Genomic DNA, 9,432 nt, shown 5'->3' with positions numbered 1-9,432 from the left:
TCAGATCCCTTCCTCCAACCTGTTGGAGGTAACATATCCTAGGAATTTCCCCTGCTTACAGTGAGCTATAAAGTTATTAATTAATGCGTTCTGCTTTGCACTATCTTGCCCTTCCCCCTTTAGCCCACCTGTTTCCCACCTTTGGGCCATCCCACCAAGCATTCCTGGGCCTAGTCCTGGGCCTAGTCATGTTTGCAGGAAGGAAAAGAATAAGGGGGGAAAGGCAGGAGAACCAAGGAAGCCCAGGGCATATAAAAAGGGCAGAACGCCTCACTTTGGGGGGATATCAAGATACCAGCTAAGGCCCCCTTTTCTCTACTGAAAGAAGTTTTTGTTACCCCTTTTTAAATAAACCCTGCTTTATATGCTTGCCTTGGAGTGCTTCTTAATATTCAAACTTCAACATTTGAGGGAACAGAACTCATCACCAATAATCAGCGCTATCATATTCTCATTAAAAACCACAATGGTCTGTGCTTTGCCCTAAGATTGTAATAAGCAACACTTCAAGACAGCACCATTCACTGCCAAGAATAGCCTTTTGAGGACTAGTTGAGCAATGCTTACTTTTAAAACATTGCAAATGTCACAAAGAATATATGAGGAATAGTAAAAGGGATAGGAATATTTGTCTGGAGAATAGGTATTTGCCTCGTGAGTTCTTTAAAAGATTTATTTTAATACTTAAAAAAACCAACAGATTTTAACTGCATCTGAAATCACTTTAAAGACAAAGCTTGAGAGATGTCCTCCCATAATTATGTAGAGAAATTGCATAGGGCTTGAAGAATGTAGAGATTAAACTACTTCTTGTATTTCTTGACACATTCAGCCGTTTCACATTTATCTAATTAATATATAAGACATGTCAATATATCAAAACAGAAGAGTTTGTACTCCCATTAACTAATCTGTAATATATTATAGTAACTAGCAGTAGCAGATGTCTGACCCATAGATAGATCAAAGATTATAGAGTCATTTTTCAAGGAGTTTTTACGCTAAAGTGGGAAAACAGTGAGTACTCCTAGAAATTCATCATATTTTTTACTGGTAGTGGGTCCACTGTAGTATTTCTCAGGCTGTTTAAACATCTGTAGCACGTACTGCTGTGGAGTCACAGTTGAGAACCACATCATTGCCCAGATCAGCAAGGACACCAAAAAGAACTTTTTTTTTTTTTAATCAAGGAACATATTATTTTTTACATTTGCTCTAAAAGTAAGAATAAGCAGATTGAAGATGAATTTTAGTATGAATTTTAGCATATCTAAATCTATAACTCCTAGACATTTCTTCTTCCATACGATTACTGGAAGATCAGATTAATTATAAATTATGAGCCTGAGAGCATACCTTGATGTAAATCTGTGATGGATGGCAAAACCAGTGCTGGTTGTAAAATGAAACTATAAGAACACTGTCCTGAAAAACTTGTGCCTGGGGGAAGAGTGAGTTCCCCTCCCCTTCTGTTAACCCTTCTTGGGAAACCTAATTAACCTGAGGTCCCTACCTCCAGGAATCTAACTCTTCCCCTTTAGTGTAAACATACCTGTAGAGGCTTCAGGCACAGGGCTAGGGATTTATCAGAGGCCTATGAGAAGAACCAGTCCTTAGGCCACCCCCCCCACACACCCCTGAATAGTACTCTGCTTCAGCAAACAAGCTTCCCACTAGAAACCCCTCACATGGCCTTCCATCAGGTAGAAAGAAATTTTATGGGACTGTTAGGTCAGGCAGTGGCAACCAAAAGGAGGCAGATTTTAAAAGGCCACTGAAGGAGGCTTTATTGAGCATTCGCTCCTAGGCAGAACCCTCAGACCAGTAGATTGGGTCTAAGGATAAGTATGGGGGTGGGCAGCTCAACTGGGCTGGAATATTTTGGGGGGCTTAGAGCAGGAAGGGAGGGCTTGGGGCAGGAAAGGGGGTTTTTAGAGTCCCTTGTCCTACTGGGGTTGATGGGGGGAGCTGGCTAAGATCCAGAATTGGCCAGGAGACGCGGCTGATTGACAGGCGGTACTATCAGCACATGATTGGTGGTTCTTGTGTGCACACTGCTTTATCACCTCAAACCAACCTAACAGGGACCAAATATGTTAGAGTCTGTAAACAAGTCTGGATGGCGCCTGGCATTTTGCCAGAGGGAGTGGTTTGTGAAGTAACTCCAGTGAGCCTTTAAGTGTGGAGATTCCTTATTGGTTGACTGCTGTATCTAGTTTATGTTAATTAAGATAAGCTGTGTGGAATGTATATATACCCCTCCGGTAATACAATAAATGGCTCCCACTCCTGCTGTATCAATCTACACTGATACAATCTATGCCATCCCCCCCTCCCATTATTTTGCTGCAGCCGGACTTCAGCACAAGTAGCCTGTAAATGTTGTGAGAAACTGGAAATGGGGGTGTTCAGAATTTTGAGTCTGGTCTCACAGTCATAAAAATAGAGTTCTCCCACTCTCCAAATCTTCTTCAACACTTCTTGATCAGTTTGATTTTCACAACAAAGCTAGTCATTTTGATATCTGTGAGAAGAAAACTTGGGGGATACAGGTTTTCAGCAATGATTTCTGACATCAGTGGAATTACCACGGAGAAGGGATTCAGTATCAGAATGCCACTCTTTCAGTTTGGGAAAGTTGGAGGATCTGAGGACCAGGAGTCACACATGCAGTGCCCTCTAAAGCAGTCCAGCTCTTTTAGTGGGATGGCATTTCCTTCTTTCATTTTCTGGAAGCTTCTTTGTGAAGCCAAATGAGACAGGCAGTCAGTATAGATAAGTAAATAGAGTCAGGACAGATCAAGGAAGTAAATTTGAGTGAGTCTGGCGAGTTGGAGACTGTTCCCCTGAGGGATTGAAATATTAATTCCTTCAAAGTCCTTTCTCCACCCTTATCAAGAACCTCAGCCTCCTCCAACCTGTTGGTAAGGTAACCTGTCCCAGGAATTGCCCCTCCCTACAGAGAGTGATACAATTGTTAATTAATGTGTCTTGAGCTGCACCTTATTGCCCTTCCCCCTTCAGCCCACCAGTTTCTCACTTTTTGGCCCTCCCACTGAGCATTCCTGGGCTTAGTCACTACTTAGGAAGGAGAAAGTTAAGGGGAAGAGCACAGGAGAACCCAGGAAACCTAGGACATACAAAAAGGGCAGAACACCTAGCTCCTATGGCTGTCTTCTCACTCTTGGGAGAAGCCTGTTACCCCTTTTTGAATAAACCCTGCTTTATATGCTTGCCTCAACATGCTTCTCTAATATTCAAACTTCAACACGTGAGGGAGCAGAACTGGTCATCAGTAACCAGTGGTATCATATTGACTATTCAAATTTAGAAGTTTCCCTCTTCTGAATGCTTAAATTTCACAACTCAAATGACAATTCAAGTGTTATCTTGTAGAATTTCATTTATTGTTGCATTAGAATTTATATCATTTTATTATTACTTTTTCTGCATAGAACATATATGTGTATATATATATATACACATATATGTTCTATGCAGAAAAATATCTTTGTTATAATTATTTTTATTCCTTGAAGCTGAGAACGTACAACATAATAGGCTCTCAATCAACATTGGTAATTTAGTCCCACCTGTACTTTACCAAACTGATTTTTTTTTCAACTAGATAGAACTTTTGAATTGTACTCAAGTTAAAATTGACAAAATTCTTACCTTTAATTGCTTTTAAAACATTCATTTATAATGAAAAACTCTACCATCCAAAATCACATTTTTCTCAACCTTCACTGACAGTATAAGGAAGTAAAAAAAGAAAAAATCAAAGCTTCTCTATGATAGTTTCAAAGTCCATCTTATAAATCAGTCAATAAAAAATCTTTAAACCAGGGACTGTAGTGCAGACCTGTAATTCCAGCCACTCTCAAGGGTGAGGCAGAAGGATCACAAGATTGAGATCAGCCTCAGCAATTTAGCAAGACTCTTGTCTCAAAATAAAAATCGAAAAGGACCGAGAAGATAACTCAGTGATAAAATGCCTCTAGGCTCAATCCCCAGTGCCAAAATATAAAATAAAATACAACAAAATTTCATGAGGTAAACATCAAAAACTTCTTGATATTGTAGCACAGGACCTGACCACACAGGGAGCCTTGGATCCAATAAGCTACTTCAGCCTGGTAGTGAAGCCAGAATTAAAAATAGGTAGTCAGGGGTGTGAGACCAGTAAGAGGGTAAAATTCTTGATCATGTTACTATTAACAATTTGGGATAGATAATTCTTTATTGTAAAGGGGTATTTGAACATTATTTTTAAAAAAGAAAAAAATATATAGGTAACCAGCATAAATACATAAATCAGGCCAGATTGAGGAAAACAGACCAAACTGTTTTGGGTCCAAAAGGTGGGAGACTGTGCCAGTGAGATTGAAATGTTAATGTCCCCAAAAGCCCTGAGATTTTTCCCTTCTTAAATAATTGTCAATGATGAAACTCCTGAGCACTCAAGGAACTGCTAATTAATTCACCCTGGTCCCATTTTCTGCCCCAATTACTCTACCAGGGCCCTTCCAGCTCACCTGCTTCCCACCTTTTGGCCTTCCCACCAGCATCTCCTAATCACATATATGGGATGAGGGGGAATGAACAAGATAAGGGAGAAGAATGTAAAAGGACAAAGAAAACTTTAGATGTATAAAAGGGATGGGACTTCCTAATCCCAAGGATTCCACCTTTTGGGTCCCCTTCTTCCTCCAGGTGGAAATCTGTTCCGCTATCCTTTAAATAAAGTTTCTTACTTTCCACTCTGGCTTGCCTTGGCATGCTTCTCTGGTGTTATACTTCAACACTGAGGACTCATCAAGGTAACCGGTAACAGCCAGTATCAGTATCAGAGTGTTGCAGGGACAGATGAGGCAAAGCACCGAAAATAGCAGGAAACAGTTTTGTTTGGCTGCAGCCAGGTTCAGAGGGCACAGCTTTTGTTGTAATCAATCAATCCCCTGAACCCCGAGTTCAGGTAGTTTCAGAACTTTATACCCAGCACATAAGGAGGGGGGCTCAGAAGTTCACAGTCTGCAGTTCACATAAAAGCAGCTTTTTCCCTCACTGTTTTGGGCAAGTTAACCCTTCAAGGACAACACCTGAGAAGGTAAGAGCTTCTTCTCTCCTATCTTTCCTCCCCCTGCCAGCTGTGACCATGGAGCCCAATTGGCAACTTGTCTTAAAAATGTAGACATCTCTGTGAAGCCCAGCTCAAAGCCAGAGGCTTTGTTTGCACATTTCTACAAACTACTATACTTGATATGTTTGTGAAAAATTATTAAGTGGGTGTCCAGCACCCTGGAGTGCTGATTTCTTCCCAGCCAGTGGCCATGTAAGATAGGGCAACACGGAAATAAGAAGTTTATCTATATTGAAATCTTTTCAGAAACTCTTTTGCTGGCAGTCCTAAAATCAACCATGGTGAAGATTTCTGGAGAAGCCCAGTTAAGACTTTCCTGTAGGGGCTGGGATGTGGCTCAAGCGGTAGCGCGCTCGCCTGGCATGCGTGCGGCCCGGGTTCGATCCTCAGCACCACATACCAACAAAGATGTTGTGTCCACCGAGAACTAAAAAATAAATATTAAAAAATTCAAAAAAGAAAGACTTTCCTGTAAAGAAAGGGGGTGCCACAACAAGAGTATCTCAGAACACTCTGCTCCAACAAGAGGCAAAGAGGCTGCAGCTTAGGCCCTGAGCCATAAGAATTTGCTGGAGTCCAATCATGGAGTTAAAGCGGGCTTAGGGTCCTAACAACTGCCTGTTTTTTGTTTTTTTTTTTTTCTTTTTTTGCAAATGCGCAAGGAAATATTTGGCAATGGCACCAAGTGATAAGCATAAGTTTATTTGGGAAGATAAAAACAAGAGATAATAAGTGTAGAATATGAAAGGCAGACAGGCCTGGACTTCCTCCAGAGAGAACAGCTTATTTTTTTTACAGAGTCCAGGTCTTTTAAGTGGTCTGAAAATTGCTGAATTTGGAAATCATCCTACCCTCTGAAATCAGGAAGGCACAGACGGGACCCCAGGAAGTCTAGTTCCCATTGATGTGATAAGGCTCCAGGGACTAGGAAGGAACCAAAAGTGTAAAATTCTGTGTTTCTGAATCTAGGAATCTTTGGTTCATATAAAGGTGTTGCCTCTTTCCTGTAGATAACAGGTTGTTTGCTGAATAGCATAGCCTATTTACAAGACAAAGCAGGTAAATAGTTTTTAGAAGAATGCATATATGGGAGTGAAGGAGTCATCTTTCCTTAGCTGTAATCAAAAGACCTCACAAGAACAATTAGAGGAGAAAAAGGTTAACTGGGACTCATAGTTTCAGAAGTCTCAGTCCATAGATGGTCAACTCCAAATCTCGGGGCCTAAGGTGAGGTAGGACATCTCTGCAGAAGGCCCAGGTGGAGGAGAGCAGCTCTATACAAGGAACCAGGAAGCAGAGAAAGAGCTCCTCTCACCAGGGACAAAATATAAACCCCAGAGGCATGCCCCCAGTGACCCACTTCCTCCAACCACTCCTCACCTGACTAATACCACCCACTTTTTAAAACAAATATATATATATATATATATATATATATATATATATATATATATATATATATATATTTAGTTATAGGTGGACACAATGCCTTTTTATTTTATTTACATGGTCCTGAGGATTGAACCCAGGGCCTCACACATGTGAGATGAGTGCTCTACTACTGAGGCCCAGCCCCAGCCCTAATACCACCCATGTTAATCCATATTAATGGACTGATCTACTGATTAGGATACAACTCTCACAATCCTACCATTCCCGCTCTGAACAATTGTTACATTGCCTCACGTATGAGCTTTTGGAGGACATCTCGTATCTAAACCATAACTGGGACAAAAACAGTGGACCTAGTTTATAGAACTGTCTTCTTAACTTTCTGTTCCCACGACTTGTGTCTATTTCCTATTATTGAGAATGCCTTAAAATGTAGAAATGAGACATTAAATATTTTATATACATGGGAACTGAAGATACAAAATATTAATGTTCATCCTTCAAAATAATAAACCAATATCAGTTTTCTCATTGTGTGCATCAGCTTTTCATTGCTGTGACCAAAATATCTGACTAGAACAACTTAGAAGAGAAAACATTGATTTTGTCTCATGGTTTCAGAGGTTCTGTCTGTGGCTGGCCAACGCCATTGCTCTGAGCCCTCAGACAGAACATCATGATGAAAGGGTTGGGCAGAAAAAAGCTGTCAGTTCATGGCAGCCAGGAAGAGAGAGAAAGACAGAGAGACAGAGGGAGACAGAGGGAGACACACATAGAGAGAGAGAGAGGGCGGGGGGGAGGGGCACCAGGGACAAAATATAAACCCAAAGCCAAAGCCATACCCACAGTGATCTACTTCCTCCAGCCATAGCCTACAATTACTACCCAGGTATCCATTCAAATAACTAATCCATAAAATAGATTGACCCACTGATTAGGTTATAGCTCTCATAATTTAACCGTTACACTTCTTAACACTGCTACATGCCAAACATGAGCTTTTTCGGGACAGAAATCATATCCAACCATAACAATTGTTATACTGGTTTGGATGTGAGGTGTTCCACATAGTTCCAAAAGCTCACATAGACAGTGCAAGAAGGTTCAGAGGTGAAATGATTGGGTTGTGAGAGCCTTAACCCAATCAGTGACTTGATCGACTGATGGGATTAATTAAATGGTAATTAAAGTGGTAGGGTGTGGCTGGAGGAGGTGGGAATTGGGGCGGGATTTTGTGGTGCATATTTGTATCTGACAAGTGGAGACCTTTCTCTCTGCTTCCCCATCATCTGGTCAGCTGCTTCCCTCTGCCACACTCTTCTGCCATGTCCTTCTGCTTCACCTGGAGCCCCAAGGAATGTAGCTGCTGTCTATGGATTGAGACCTCTGAAACTGTGAGCCCCTAAATAAACCTTTCCTCTTCTAGAGTTGCTCTGGTCTGGTCCTTTAATCACAGCAGTGAAAAAGCTGAGTAAAATATTTGTTAACGTGTTATAAATAAACAAACAGGAAAAACTTTCTCACACTCGTTTAAAGAGCCAAACTTATTATAAATAATACTGTAGGAAACCCTGTTCATATGAGTGGGTTGGAAAAATATTTTTGCCCTATATTTATTTTGTGTCAAACGGAAGTCTTAGCCATAATTTCTGATACCAAGGCAAGATGAATCTTCATGTGGACTGAGGAGACCCCTAGGAAATGTGACAGATAAGGAGAGCTCATTACTAGTGATTTATATTTCAAAAGCTTCCATTAGTTGAAAGTGACACAGGCAGTAACAGAAGGAAATGATTTCTTTGGTTAGATTAATGTAAGGGCACAGGTTCACCATTAGAGACAGTGTTCATATAATTTTATTCACTCAAAAAGAATCGTGTGCTGTGATTTTCTTTTCATCGCTCTTCTCTCCCTTGCCCTTTTCATTTTTCCTTCTCCCCTTTCTGATTTCAATTTCCCGTATTAAAACATCCCACCTGCTATGTCAATTAAAAATACTCCCTTCCCCAGAACTTCTGTTCAAAATATCCCCACTTCAAAGGCCAATGATAGGACAGAGTATGTAATTATTTATCATAGTTGAACAGCACTGCCTGAAAAATATCATCATAATCCTCATTCATATAAATGTTGAATATTAAAAGGGAAAATCACTTCAAGCATGTGTAATAAAACCCAACAATCAAAGATACATTTAATAATAAAATTAATAAACACATTCAGATAAATAAGAACAAATATCATCTATATAACAAAAATTAAAATTGTATATGGTGATAGGTTGTTTAAAAGTTTTACAAATAACTGGGTGTGGTGTCACAAACCTGTAATCCCAGATACTCAGAAGGACGAGGCAGGAGAATCACAAATTGAAGGCCTAATGAGCAATTTAGTGAGATCCTGCCTCAATTCTAAAAAGGAGGAATGTGGCAGGGATATAGCTCAGAGGTAGAACACTCCTAATTTCAATTCCCAGTATTACAAAAAAAGCAAAACAGTATAAAGATTATACAAAGAAACCAAAATTATTATCTAGCAAGAATTAATGAGGATCTATCAAGTATGAAGTCAGCAGAAAGGATGCTAATTTTCACTCTAACAAAGGAATAGTTTTCTGTTGTATGTTTCAACCAAAAATAGAAAATAAGTTTGTTAATTGACAGTATTGTATTTTAAGTGGTTTTCTCTAAAAAAGTGTTTTTGTTTCATTGTTTCTACATTCAATGGAATATACAAAATTTATTTGTTTATCCAGTTCTTATTAACTTCAAAAGACTCCTTAGTCTAAACAATGCTTCCGAAGGTTCAAACACAGTAAATGATTACATCCTTTCATCTTTTTTTGCAAGAAGATTTGAGAGTATAATATGTATCTACCACATACAGCTACTAATAGT

The sequence above is a fragment of the Ictidomys tridecemlineatus genome, chromosome 1 (genome assembly GCF_052094955.1).
Source record: "Ictidomys tridecemlineatus isolate mIctTri1 chromosome 1, mIctTri1.hap1, whole genome shotgun sequence".
NCBI lineage: Eukaryota > Metazoa > Chordata > Mammalia > Rodentia > Sciuridae > Ictidomys > Ictidomys tridecemlineatus.
Note: the sequence above shows the minus strand (reverse complement) of the source record.